Source organism: Pectinophora gossypiella, chromosome 26, assembly GCF_024362695.1.
Source record: "Pectinophora gossypiella chromosome 26, ilPecGoss1.1, whole genome shotgun sequence".
In the NCBI taxonomy this organism is placed as follows: Eukaryota; Metazoa; Arthropoda; class Insecta; order Lepidoptera; family Gelechiidae; genus Pectinophora; species Pectinophora gossypiella.
The window spans coordinates 3,418,258-3,433,932 of record NC_065429.1 but is presented as its reverse complement, the minus strand read 5'-3'; the positions used below and the strand labels follow the sequence as shown (position 1 = coordinate 3,433,932).

The 15,675-nt window shown below is 38.3% G+C and overlaps 2 non-coding genes across 2 annotated transcripts; both read right to left on the bottom strand.

The window, feature by feature from the left end:
* Positions 1–13,968: 13,968 nt before the first annotated feature.
* Trnan-guu (transfer RNA asparagine (anticodon GUU)) lies at positions 13,969–14,041 on the bottom strand. Its single transcript has one exon. It is a non-coding gene; the product is annotated as a tRNA-Asn (tRNA).
* Positions 14,042–14,555: 514 nt separating this feature from the next.
* Trnan-guu (transfer RNA asparagine (anticodon GUU)) lies at positions 14,556–14,628 on the bottom strand. Its single transcript has one exon. It is a non-coding gene; the product is annotated as a tRNA-Asn (tRNA).
* Between the last annotated feature and the right edge of the window lie 1,047 nt (positions 14,629–15,675).

Here is a 15,675-nt window from a genome sequence, read left to right as displayed (position 1 = left end):
TCTCCTCCCATAGCCATAACGCCTTGCGAAATGACGTAGGTCAAAAATGTTACATGAACCGATTGATTGATGTTTGTTTGATTGATTGCTAATGATTACCTTAACCTTAATTATTTTTTCCCGCATACAGCTTCGGATATGTAGTAGTAGTTATACAGCTAGTTACATAATGTGTAATTTAATTTTTGACGTTCAAAAAGCGCCATGTAAGCCAATTTTGAAAAATAAATATTTTTGACTTTAGAATTTTATATAATAATGATAATTACGTTGAATAAATGCTTCTGATTTCTAAAGGCGTTTTAAAAAGTGTACTTTTGTCTGCGATCCGTCGGAACTCCGTGTTGCTTTGTGACTTTTCTGGATTTTTATTTTAACAACACACTTCGCCTTAACATTCAACAAAAGCCATCATGACCGGTCGCCATTCCACTCCATAACAGAATTACCGCGGCACAACACAGTTACAACACAAGAAAACTATGTTGTATTACTCATTCTTAATTGTTGTTTCATTATCAATATCTATTTGTTGTAAAACAATTTATTGTTGTTTAGTTTGGTAAGTAGGTACTTTCTAAAATTGTAGTAGCCATGTCAGGACTCAAACGTGTTAAGTAGGGCTGTACAATAAACAGTTCTTCGTCTTCTATCGTGTGGGTTGCGAGGTGGAGTACCAACCTCATCAACACTGCTGTCAGGGTCACTATTGAGCCGCCAAAGGCCCCTGACATGGCTCATGTAACGACTACTTACTTACATCAGTAAGTAGTAACCGGGACCAACGGCTTAACGTGCCTTCTGAAGCATGTATCATTTTACTTTCGGACAATCCGGTGATCAGCCAGTAATGTCCTAACCAAACTAGGGATCACAAAGTAATTTTTGCGATATGTCCCCACCGGGAATGTAACCCGGGACCTCCGATCCGTGAGCCCAACGCTCAACCACTGAACCACGGAGGCTGATACAAATGCCTGGTATCAAATGTGTTCCTCTAGTTATTAAATAACTTGTAATGAACTTATACCTACATTGATTTAAAAGATGTGTTGCTGTTGCAGTTTCCTGTCATTTCTTCTCCTCAGCCATAACACCTCGCGAAATGACGTAGATTCAAAAATGTTACATTGACCTTCAACAAGTTTTCCATTATAATTACTTTGAATAAAATGATTCTGATTTCTGACGTCAAAGGGTTATATACATAAAAAAGAAGCTTCAGATAGCTTACAATATTGCATTAGATACTTCCTTGCCTAATTATTATAACTTTCTTACATAATAATTAAATAGACAAGACCGTTAAAAAGTATAAAATATCTTCATTAAATGCAGGCTTCGCCTGTCCTAAAATCTGATTTGACATCGTGTGACGGGCGCGATGAGATGAAAGAAGGATGAAAGCTACGAACACGCGACGAAAGACACTACTAGTGAAACTCGGACCAAACTCGATTTTACATTTCGAGCGAGAAAAAAGTGTGATTCAATATAACTTTAACTAAATCTGTTTAAAAACTGAATAAACTGATAGGTGCCTATTAATTTCCTTTCCTTCCCAAAAGTTTCCTCGTAACTAGCCTACTAATTAAAGCCCCAATAAAATAAAACGAAAGATAAATCGTACCACAGGGGCTGTAAGTAGTCTTTGATTACTTGTGAGTCTATGCAACTCCATTGGGTGTGATCCTCATACACTTTTCATGTTTCATACTCGCACACTGGTTCAGAATAGCTCGTGCTTAACATTTTCTAAGGACATCGCCAATTTGATCAATGCACGTCCTTATAGGTCTTCCTCTGCCAGGTTGAAAATTTCCTTTGATTATTTGTGGCTCTGGCTACCTTATTAGGGAAATAGTTTATTTTTAATAAAAAAAACACACTAATGAAAGAAAAGCTTTTGTTTCTTAAAAAAACCAAAGTTGCCAATATCAAAGCGAGTCAAATTAATATGTTGATTTTTTCCAGAAAATGTGTGGTGTTACTTGAATTGGTTAAAACCTCTAAATGTAGTAACATTTATACATCATTGCTCTAAATGCAACGACATAACATAAGCTTACAACTATTATCCACAACAACAATAAAAAAAACTTAAATACTTTTTTAACTTTTATTTATTTACTTATTTTAATTTAAATATCTCGAACAAATGGTAGTGGTTGATCCGACACACCGGTTCACGCAACCACTCGACCGTGGCCGTACAAAACGCAGACGCCGCAGCAACCAGGTGACGAAATGGACAGCATAAAAAAAGAAATATCCGTCAGTCAACACGCGATAGAAACAAGAGTCTAGGTGTAAATTGAGACGGACACCTCTTTCTAACACGCGAAGATTTTTTATGGAAGTCCTAAGATGGATGCCATGAACCATATGGTGTAACTGTTACTGGTAATATTTTTATTTTCTTTTTTTTTAAATGGTGACAAGTTACCAACCCAAATGACCCGTGCCCTGAATGGCACGTTATGCTTAACGTGCCATTCAGAGCTGTCTGTTTCAGCTAGTATTTACTTAAGTAAGTAGGTAGATCCATAATTTTCTACGGGCAGACATATCTGTCTACTCTATTTCTTTGCCGCTTGTTTATGTATTTGATATCGGAATGTTCGGAACTATCTGAAACTCACTACGACAAATCGCACTCCCAGTGTCCTCACATTTTGTCATAGGCCGTTTTAATTTATTTTTTTAAGTTTTTACAACAACTACCGCTATTCCACATGCTCGATAATATAACCAAATACATAAACAAGCGGCAAAGAAAGAGGGTAGACAGATATGTCTGCCCGTAGAAAATTATGGATCTACCTACTCCACTCCAATCTCATCAGTCATCCCGTGATCATGGCACTTGCAATAGTGTTGAAATATCGGGAGTCTCATATTTAAACGCGATAAGAACCCGTTATTATGTATTTTAATTAAGTATGTAGTCGTTACATGAGTCATGGTGACCCTGACACCAGTGCTGAGGTTGGAGAAGACACAACCCATATAGATGAGAACATAGACGGAAAATCCGACGCTTTTTGCAATGTTCCCGGGAAGCTAAGCAACTGAACGCGTTCTGTTTTTTATAGTTCATCGTTTGTCCTACCATGTTCCCTATTTGTCCGGTCAAATGGTTAACGCTAATATTAATCTAATGTGAAAGTCACATCAAAACAGGCTCTGTGGTCTAGTGTTCGATTCCCGATGGGGACATTGTCGAAATCACTTTGTGACTGTCCTTTGTTTGGTAAGGACATTGCAGGCTTGAATCACCAGATTGTCCGAAAAAGTAAGATGATTCCGTGCTTCGGAAGGCACGCTAAGCCGTTGGCCCCGAACTACCTACTAGCCCAAATATCTATGTAATAAATCTACCAACCTGCAGTGGAGCAACATCTCCAATTTGGTCCTTATAGGTCTTCCTCTGCCAGGTTAAAAATTGTCTTTGATTATTTATGGCTCTGCCTACACCATTAGGGATTACGGGCGTCAGTTTGTATATGTATAATAAAAGAAAAAGTAAAAACAAAGACTTTCTTCAACTTACAGTCTATTCTCTGACTTTACTGTCCAGCCGGAAATGACTGAAGGCAAGCTGTCGACGATTCGACAAGGTCCATTAATGGTAGAGCTTTTATATATTTTAGGCAGTGTCAAAAGAATAACATTCTGACTTAAAACAAAACCTTAATCTGACCTGGTCATAACATAAATATAAACAGCCTATAAATGTTACACTGCTGGGCACAGGCCTCCCAAAAAGATATGATCCCATAAAATTAAAAAAAAAACAATGCAAATTGTATAATTCCAAAGAGGTTGATTAAATTATCTGTAGAAACTGTTTTGTTGTTAAGCTACTTATAAGTACTTATTTAAATCAGTTATAAATCACAATTATTTATACATTGTTTTAAGTTTACGCGGTTATTATCATAATTAAAGCACATAATAACGGGTTCTTACCGTGTTTAAATGGGGATATGAGACTCCCGATATGTCGACACTGTTGCAAGTGCCATGATCACGGGATGACTGTCATATCCCCATTTAAACGCGGTAAGAACCCGTTATTATGTGCTTCAATTATCACAACTATTTGTTTCCCAAATAAACTAAAATAAAATAAATGTTACTAGAACGGCCTCCGTGGTCCAGTGGTTGAGCGTTAGGCTCACGATCCGGAGGACCCGGGTTCGAATCCCGGCGGGGAAATATCACAAAAAATACTTTGTGATCCCTAGTTTGGTTAGGACATTACCGGCTGATCACCTGATTGTCCGAAAGTAAGATGACCCGTGCTTCGGAAGGCACGTTAAGCCGTTGGTCTCGGTTACTACTTACTGACGTAAGTATGTAGTCGCTACATGAGCCATGTCAGGGGCCTTTGGCGGCTCAATAATAACCCTGACACCAGGGTTGATGAGGTTGGTAATCCACCTCACAACCCACACGAGTGAAGAAGAATGTTATTAATTATCTAAACTTACACACATAAACTCACGCCCGTAATCCCTATTGGGGTAGTCAGAGCTACGAGTAATCAAAGACAACTTGCAGTTACTAACAATCAGTTCCCTAAGCGTACAAACAAATCAACTCACTTTCCCACTATAGTATAACAAGCCAAGCCATACGACAGTAACTACCTTACAATATTTACCAACACGTCAATATACAGCGCAGTCGATTGCACCCGCCATTTTGGATTTTCCATGCGAGTTGTTGACGAGTTAATCGCGCGAAATCGCGTGACTTGACTACCGATCGAGAAGCGATCGAGTTTCGGTGGTAACTCGAGATGTTGGTAAGTTGTGGGCTGTTACAGTGTCTTGAGACAACTTTCTTATTTTTCATAATTATAACATAGCATCACGCCTGTATCTTCTAAGGGGTAGGCAGAGGGGGGGGGGAGTGTATATACATATACACTCACTTCTCGCCAGCTATGTTTAAGTCCCATGTACAGTCATGAGCAATATAATGTACCCATTTTAGGACTCTGTCGCACTAACATAATATTTGACATTTAGTGAGACTGACAGTTCAATTTGTCAAAAAAGTTAATGTGACATGGTACCAAAGTGTGTACATATTAATGCTTGTGACCGTTCCTAATAGGGGGCGGTCTATTGCACTTATTTTATATAGGCTACAATATTCACGCTCTTAATGCATATTAGGGTATCCTGTCAGCATAAGGTTTATCATAATCCATACATACATACATAAACTCACGCCTATTTCCCACCGGGGTAAGCAGAGACTATAGAATTCCATTTGCTTCGATCCTGACACACTTCTCTTGCTTCCTCCACATTCATCAATCGCTTCATACACGCACGCCGGTTCAGAGTAGATCGTATTAAACGTTTTCTAAGGACATCTCGAATTTGGTCATCGTAAGTCCTTCTCGGTCTTCCTCTGCCAGCCCTACCATCAACTTTCGCTTTATATACCGCTTTTGCAATTCATCATAATCGATCTTAAGACAAATATCAGGAAAGGAATAGGAATCAGAAAAAAAAACTGTTCTAGGGTAATAAAGCCGTCTTATTGTAACTATACAGGGTGGTAGTGGCATAGCAAAGAATACTAAAGGGGATAATTCAGACCAGGATTCTGTATTCGTATTCGTTACGATGTCACTTACACCCCGTCCAAGTACATACAGGTAGCCATACAAGTAGGTATGGGTGCTAGTGACACCGTAACGAATACCGAGGGGGATGATTCAGACAATGATTCGTGTGTTGATATCAAGTGGATTTCCTGTCGGAAAAATCATGAAAATTTTAATTATTTTTTTAATTATTTTCCGTTACATACTTTTGCGACGGAAAATTCCACTTGATATCAACTGAGAATCATGGTCTGAATCAACCCTTATAGTTTTCGTTACGATGTCACTGACACCCTGTATATTTGTTCTGTGCAGTATATTTGATTTGATTTAATTTTATTCAGCTCACTGACTATCACAACAGAAAGCTCGGTAAAGTATGGTTATTTAGTTCACCTTGCGATAAACGTACCTCTTACTACCCCGAGAGGAATATAGGCGTGAGCTTATGATAGGCTATGATGTTGATTTTAATCAGATCCATCTAATCGATGACTTCCGGCTCTGCCTACCCCTATAGTATCTACGGGCGTGATTGTTTCTTTGAAATAGACAAATGGGGAGCGTGAAGGATTCTTAACACGGCCCTGCCTTTCACAACTCTTGAAGATGTAGATGAAACAATCTGCAATTGTCTGAAATTGCATAACCCAAAAAGTGGGTTAACCCCGGAATTTCACGTAATAACAATAAATAAGTTAAGATGGCGGTGGTGGGCGGGCGTGAAGAGGCGAAGAGGTTTTTTGGATTGCCGTAAAGGTTAACCACTATACTAAAAAAGAACAAAAAAAAATGAAAGCCGAAAGAAATAATAGGACTTCTTTCTTTAAAAAAAAATCAAAACACAATTCCAAATTTTTGCTTAGCAAAACACGAGTTTAATAAATATTAAATTTGAATTTGGAACATCAACATAAAGAATTGAAAATCTTTTTATACCCACATGGTGTTGAACTTCAAACCTTTGCCTGCCCTGGGATAATGCGAATTTAAACAACAACAAATGATGAGAATTTAAATTAAACCGTTTAACCTAAAAAGTTTTTAAGTAAACGAAATTGTTTATAACTAGATTTGAAAGAAAAGAAAAAGTATTTATTGTTAGAGGACGCCACAGTAACAATACAAACACAGTAGGAAAAAAAACTTACACAAAATCACATTTCATGATTTCATGGTTTAATAACAAGTTTTGAAAAAAATATGTCTTATCCCTATCTTTCCCAGTGTTCAGTCAACCTTTACAGTTAAACAGTAGGTTTGCATGTTAATCATGTCTTGACGTTCGTACAATCTGCCGACGTAGAAAAACCCTGCAGAAACATTCACAGCAAATAATTTGACCTAAGATTTTTGTGCTTTTTATGTAAAAATGTTATCAAAATTTCAGGCGCTTACTGTATAATTTACGCTTGTAATGTCTATTTTGTGATGGCCTAAGTAAATAACAGTACATAGGCGCCATTTTTTGACATTTGCGTATCTAATGTCAAATTACAATATTGCTTTCTTTCATATTTTTTTGTTGTTTACTTTTAGGCATTTATTTCTTGTTACACCATCCCGCACGCATCCAAGTTGTTTGTAAATGTTTGTTTCCTGGTAGTGGTTGCCTGGAAGAAATTGCTCTAGAGCAATAAGGCCGCTCAAAGTGTACTGTATTCATGTGTTATGTGTGATTGTTGAAGTTTAGGTCTGTACAATAAGGTATATTTGATTTGATTTGATTTGATGAATCGCTTCACGTTCTCCCCAGTCTATTAGGGATTATGGACATGAGACCATGATTGCATTTTTTTATTTGTTAATATTAAAAATGGCTACCCTATCATCTGTTCGGAAAGATTAATATTTAAAGTTCTAAATCAATCCAGACGAACTTTTTAACTTATTTTGTGAAGCATTTTTTTATTTGTTAAAAATAAAAAGAAATAAGAATGGCTACCCTACTTTCTGTTCGGAAAGATTAATATTTAAAGTTCTAAATCGTTCCAGACGAACTTTTTATTTAACTTGTTTCATATATTTGTGTTGGACAGCAGACTTCACTAATTGGCCGGACTAATGGTGAGGGCTCAGCAGGGCTAGACAAAGGTAATGTTGCAGTGTAAAACCAATCAAATATCCAGTAAGATTCGATCAATTCTGTTTTATAAATAGCCCATTGCAGTCTGTCTCGCGTTTTGTGGTAGGGTGACCAACATTTTGATATTTAGCAAGATGAAAGGGTTAAATTAGATTGTCGAATGCACCCTTAGCGGTGGGGGAAGATCGTTCGTCACGCAATGGGTGCTTCAAGACAGACCTCGAAAAAGATCGCATAGGTAAGGACGTTAAGGCCGCGCAAGACCACAAAAAAAAAGAAACAAGGGGAGACCTTTGCACAGCAGTTTTTTTGACGTGAATTTGCCGCAGATGGCATTAACTACTTGGCCGGACAAATGGGGAGCGCTGAAGGCTCTCACCCGGTACAACGTTTTAGACAACAGGCCTGAGGGTGCCCAGTTGGGCGCGAACCTCGGCTCAGGGCGTCGTCTGAGAGGAAAAATATTTGAAAGAAATAATTGACCCTAGTGGCCTAAAGTCCTGGGTCTATTTATTTATTAAGTACGGTCACGAGCATTAATATGTATACACTTTGGTACCATGTCACATTAACTTTTTTGACAAATTGAACTGTAAGTCTCACTAAATGTCAAATATGTTAGTGCGAAAGAGTCCTAAAGTGGGTACATTATATTGCTCATGACTGTACATACATTAAAACATTTTTACATTTAGAAGGTTACGGTATTGTGACTAATATATATGACAATTACGGCGTACATAACTTATACAATTAAGGGTAACAAGTATTTAAAAATAAAGTAACATTACACAACAAACATAATAAATAGAATAAAAATATTAGGTAATTATAAGTACAGAACGGTTCAAGCACAGGACTTGTAAGTACTTAACAATTTAGGTATTTTTTTTTACAAAATTCCGTAAACATTCCGAACATAACATTTTTATCTATTTATACAATCACCTAAAGAAAAACCAGGTAAATTATATTCAAATTAAAACATACCAATTCCAATTTGTCCTATTTTATATTCAAATCATATTCATCCTTCAAGTTTGAGGAGGGCGTGGCTACAACCCCTCACAGGTCATCGACCCGACGGAGGGAGTTTTAACGATGTCCTGATTAGAAATATATAAAACTAAAATAAAGACATTTTAGTACTGCACGGCAGTGAGGGGGGTATGGAGCATACTCCACCACGCTGCTCCACTGCGAGTTGGTGGAGGTGTTTTTACGGCTAATAGCCGGGACCAACGGCTCAACGTGCCCTCCGAAGCACGGAATCATCTTACTTTTTCGGACAATCAGGTGATTCAAGCCTGAAAAGTCCTTACCAAACAAAGGACAGTCTCACAAAGTGATTTCGACCATTTCCCCATCGAGAATCGAACCCGGACCTCCAGATCGTGAGCCTAACGCTCTAACCACTAGACCACGGAGGCTGTACCCCCTCCGGTTGATTGAGGGGAGACCTGTGCCCAGCAGTGGGACGTAGGTATATAGGCTACTAGAGTACTGCACGATGGAAGGGATGATGACTTTGTCTTTGATGAGAGTGTTAGCGGTGGAGCTCGGTGGCGCAGCGGTAAACGCGCTCGGTCTGCGATTGTTGAAGTTAAGCAACTTTCGCAAAGGCCGGTCATAGGATGGGTGGCCACAAAAAAAAAGTTTTCATCTCGAGCTCCTCCGTGCTTCGGTAGAGCAACTTTTGTAAGAGCGTTCGAGCCTATAAAACAGTTAGTTTAGGAAGTAAATACGTCGTCATCTGTTACCAAAGTTGGCTAATTACAGCTATCAGCCACCTGGACGATCGATAAAAACTTAATAAACCTCCAGACGCCCAAACTTTATATACGTTACCTCATGTTGCAACTAAGCTTTAAGTTTACTAAGGTACCTGCATGCCAAATTTCAAGCGTCTAACTTAAGCGGTTTAGATTTTTCATACAAAAGCATTTTCCCGCTAATTCCCGTTTCCATGTGAATTTCAGGAATTCCTTTCTTAGTGCACCTCTACGGTACCTAAGCTACGTCCCTTCCAAATTTCAGGTGCCTACGTTTAGCCGTTTAGGCTGTGCGTTGATATGTCAGTCAGTCAGTTTCTCCTTTTGTATATTTAGAAGATGTATAGGAAATATGTATAAAAGTTTCCTTCATGCCTTCCGCCTCGCAGTACTCTATTTGACGCGAGTGAGATGACGCCCAGAGTAGTCTATTTCAGCCGTATTAGGACTCCTGTCCTCCGCCTGTGAATAGTACTGACAGTTTCTGTATATTTTCTGCACACCCCATCCACCAGCTAACCCACAAAGATAAACCATATAAAACTCTCTAGGACGGGACTTGAACCCGTAGCTCTTGTCTAGGCGGGACGAACTAACCCCTCAAAGGTACACCAGTCCACTCCCAGTTTGCCTAAGATCCTAAAATATTTCCCACTTTTATCTAAAGCCTACAAAATCCTCAAATAAACGGTTTCCGAGTAAGCTTTTATCAACCTTATCGGAGGCGGAAAAATACCTCCTCTACCCTCAAATTGACTAGAAACGGACCTGGACTTGTGACCTGATAACATAATACTGAAATGCTAGGAATTTTATCTTCATTCAAATTCAAAAATATCTTTATTCAATAGGTAACATAGTTACACTTTGAATCGTAAATTTTTACATAACGTACGTCTCATCCGCCTAAAACTACTACAGCTTCTCACAACCTGTATAGTCTATAGCATTCCCATATATCGATAGTCACGCCGGTAATCAAAATAAAATTAAGCGGATCAGACGTTCGTTATGTAAAAAATCACGATTCAAAGTGTAACTTGAACTTAACCGAGTGGTGCAATAAAGTAATGTATGTCTAATTTAAGAGCCACGCTCTTGTCGATGTAGCATTCTCCATTCTTATCTATGTTATACCTAACAATATGTAATACCGATATAATATTCACAATAATACAATTTACATCAATAAAGTTGCGATGCAGCAATATTTGTACGGAACTTTCGTACAGGAAATTGTGTTCAGAAAGTGCGTGACATACCGCCGACCACGGAATTTATATCTCGTGTAGTTGCTACAGTCTACAGACATCAGTTGACCCAATTTATTGACCGACTTTAAAAAAAGAAGGTGGTATAGTAGCGGCATGCGTGTATAAAACGATTGACGTGAGTAGCGGAAGCAAAAGAAAATATGTCAGGATCGGAACAAATGGAATTCCATAGTCTGCTTACCCCGGTAGGAAATAGGCGTGAGTTTATGCATGTATGATATTTAGTACTTACCGAAAGGAGTAGTAATACGCGTTCCTTTTTTTCGACGTGATTGTTGATTTGCCGCAAATGGCATTAACTACTTGGCAGGACAAATGGGGAGCGCTGAAGGCTCTCACTCGATACAAAATTTAAGACAACAGGCCTGTGGAACGAACAGCTAAACTCGGCTTAGGGCGTTGATTAAGAGGATTATGGCAATTTAGACTAAAGTAAAACCCAGAGGGGGTGAAGTCGGCACCCGATATAAATTGGTGCGGGGCAGAGAGTTAATATTCTATACGTAGAATGCACCGTACGTTATTCTATATTCTATGAAGAAAACTACTCAATGGTTACCCATCGAATGGCTGACCATTATTATTATATTATCATACCCATAGATAGATAGATAGATAAAATACTTTATTGAGCACAATGGACACAAAATACAGAGATAAGGACAGCATATACAGAAAAGCACAACAGGCGGCCTTATTGCTCATGCAGCAATTTCTTCCAGGCATCTGTATTTTATTACACCATTCCACATCTAAGTCTAGTAAGTGGTTATTTCCTGGTACTGGTTGCCTGGAAGAAATTGCTCTAAAGCAATAAGGCCGCCCATATCCATATCCATAAATTTATGGACTGTGTGCTTGTTCAAATCAAGTTCTGTGCAATAAAGTATATTTGATTGTATTTGTTTTTTAATGTTCTAGAATTTGAAAAAGCAGTTCGTATACTGTCTAACAGTACTCTACGGCAAACAAAGACACGCAAAATAGGTACATAGTTTTCTTCAAGTGCAAATATACATTGATTAGTTTGGGACCCATATGGTATTAGGGTCACAATATGACAGACCTTATTAAATATCAGTAGTTTATAGTATTCATGAAATCAGTTCTGTTTTGATGGTATTTTATAAGTATTTTTCACCGTTCTGGTTTATTAGGTAGAGATACTAGGTATTGATAACAGTAGGGCTAACATACGCAACATGATAAAATTATAAATACATAAACAGCCTATATACGTCCCACTGCTGGGCACAGGCCTCCCCTCAATCAACCGGAGGGGGTATGGAGCATACTCCACCACGCTGCTCCAATGCGGGTTAGTGAAGGTGTCTTTTTACGGCTAATAGCCGGGACCAACGGCTTAACGTGCCCTCCGAAGCACGGAATCATCTTACTTTTTCGGACAATCAGGTGATTCAAGCCTGAAAAGTCCTTACCAAACAAAGGACAGTTTCACAAAGTGACTTTATGTAAATCTATTATCTCGTTTAAAAATAAAATTAAGACATTTGTAATTAATATACAGTTTCAACATTCTGCCATAAATACCCTTATCTTCTAATTTTAATTTTAATTGTTATTTTACATCCTACTCTGTATACGCAAAACCTTATCTTTATATTTAACTGGTTTCATAAACAATTGCAGCAACAATTTATTTAAGCGACCAAAATTTACCTATAGTTATCCTAACTATCCGGGCCATACGTTTCACATACTGACACACACCCTATTCACACAAACACACACGCACTTTTACACACCCTCTTAACGAACATACGCACACACATCCTAACAAACACACGCAAATATACCCTCTACTTGCACACTTTATTAACACAGTTCATTAATTTTAAATTTGTTCTGATTATTATCTAGATTTAAGCATTTATATTATTTTGTTTTAGTGTTTTTGGGGTACAGCTGAAAATCAGCGTTGTGGCACTCCCTCAATGTCGGAGTGTCACAACATATTGCTGAGCTGACGTCCCTTTTTAGAAATAAGTTTTTAATTACTTTGTCACTCCTACTGTGTACCAATACCTACTTATACCTAAAATAAATGATTTCTATTCTATTCTATTCTACTTCGACAATGTCCCCATCGGGAATCGAACCCGGACCTCCAGATCGTGAGCCTAACGCTCTAACCACTAGACCAATTTTAAAAAAATATGAAAATTCGTCACCAAACTTGACATTTTAATATTCACCCATATGATTCCGTGCTTCGGATGGCGCGTTACGCCGTTGGTCTCGGCTATATTAGCCGTATAAACACCTCCCCCAACCCGCAGTGGAGCTGCGTGGTGGAGTATTCTCCATACCCCCTCCGGTTGATTGAGGGAGGCCTGTGCCTATCAGTGGGACGTATATAGTCTATTTATGTATTTTATGTTATTTTGTATGGTATGTAACACACATCCAAACTATTCCGCCTTCCTGGCTGCAAGAGTTCACAGACGAGAATCCAAAGCAAATGTTCTTACAGAGCCGTCGCACAAACAAACAAATAGGCAGACGAATTGATAGAATAGTTGTAATACTTGGCACGGTAAAGGGATAATTAGTTGATAGTAAAACGAAGAAACGTGATATGATTCCTCTTTTTGCTGCGCGTGAGTTGCTATACGCACGAATCTCAGGCTAGGGTTGTCACAATTTCCTATTATTGTTTGTCAAAGAGATCTACGGAACTACGCTGTATACTATGAAAAGGTAATTCCTGACAGTTGTCATAAATAAAGAATGCATGGAAATGCTGCAGTTCATCCGAATGCCACAAGTTCCGACACGACCTCATTTTTTTATTATTTTATTCGGGTCATCAGTCAAACAATAATTGATTAATACAAATGTTTTAATACTAAGTTGGAAATTAAAAAGAATAAGTAAATTATGCAACCTACACCAACAACCACAGATTATAAAATGACCTTTATTCAATTTGATTGATGAATGTGGAGGAAGCAATAGAAGTGTGTCAGGGTCGAAGCAAATGGAATACCAGTCTCTGCTTACCCCCGTGGGAAATAAGCGTGAGTTTATGTATAAAGGTAGTTCTTTGTAACAAATATGGCGTCCTTATGTCAATGTCATCATCACTGACGTTTCATAGGGTTGGGAATCTTTAAATGAATGTTGGCACAATTGATTCGTGAGTACGAAAATAAATATTGAGACCTATAAATTGCAAAAAGTATTCGCCCCCGGGTGGGCTCGAACCACCAACCTTTCGGTTAACAGCCGAACGCGCTAGCCATTGCGCCACGGAGGCGTTATGATATTCATTGTAATTATTAATCCCATTTATTGAGTTATTTATTTAAGACATATGTTTTTATATTGACACATTGGATGGCGTAACACTACTTGATTTTGATTATTCTTTTTCTTAGCCTATAGACACAGATACAGAATAACACACAGATAATATACTGAGAATGATGACTATGATGATACTAGGAGAGTGATAATTATATACACTGCACGGTGAGTGCATTATCTGCACGGATACTAGGTAGTGACATTTGGTATAGATACCGCATACCGGGTAGCAATACTAGATGGTGATACTAGGTATTTGTAATAAGTAGTGATACTAGGTAGAGTGATACCAGGTAGAGCGATACCAGGTAGAGCGATACCAGGTAGAGTGATACTAGGTATTGTTACCAGATAGCGTGAATGTTGGCAGATTAGATTCATGATAGTTCTAGGGGGAATAAAACTAACAAAACCAAATACAAAGCAAATTTTAATATTGAGACCTACAAATTGCAAAAAATATTCGCCCCCGGGTGGGCTCGAACCACCAACCTTTCGGTTAACAGCCGAACGCGCTAGCCATTGCGCCACGGAGGCGTTATGATATTCATTGTAATTATGAATCCCATTTATTGAGTTAATTATTTAATAGACGTATGTTTTCAGCAAACAATTTATTCAGCTGCTTATCAATGTAATTATCAAGGATAAACTTGTCGAAGGTATGGTAGGTTCAGTACGATCTACTCTGAACCGGCGTGCGTGTATGAAACGATACAACGGTGGAGGAAGCAAGAGAAGGCTTGTGTGTCAGAATCGTAGCAAATTTAATTCCATAGACTCTTACCTTAGTAAAGTGTGGTACTTATTGAAAATAATTTCAGAACACTAGAACGCCTAGTTGAATGTGACGAAGTTACGTATGCTTCTGATTATGAGTTTTATTTTTATGTTATAATGTTATTAATGTATAAATATCAATGTAAATAATTTTAAAATTCACTTTTAATAACTTTTAACTTTTTAATTTTAAACTTAAATTTTCGTGAATTTTCCGTCAGGAAATTCCACTTGATATCCCCCTCAATATTCGTTACGATGTCACTAACACCCTGTATATCTTTATTTACCTGTTTGTGCAATAAAATATTCTTCTTTTGTATTGTATGTCGGTAATATTTTGAATAATCCAAATTACTATCTTGGCACAACCCTACAGAGTCCTGGATTCCTATTGGCACGCGTCCACGGCGCGTAGTACGCATCCAGCAGACGTGACGTCACAAGACGTGCCGCGTGCCGACACGTGCCCCAGACGTGTCTAGACGTGCCAATAGCTAAGTGCTCATGATTATCGACATCACATTTTCATTACCTTATCTTTCTTGCGCTCTACCATGGTGCATTATGAGAGCGGGACAGAAAGATGTTTTAAAGAATGGCCAGTAGGGCTAACATGCGCAGCGTGATAAATTTTACCTGGTGAGAGCCTTCAGCGCTCCCCGTTTGTCCGGCCAAGTAGTTAATGCCATCTGCGGCAAATCTACAATAAGTCACGTCAAAAAAGTAGTGATCAGTTTTGTGACGGTCATTTTATCGATTCTGACGATATACCTCTATTTATGTCGTTTTTTCCACTGGTGC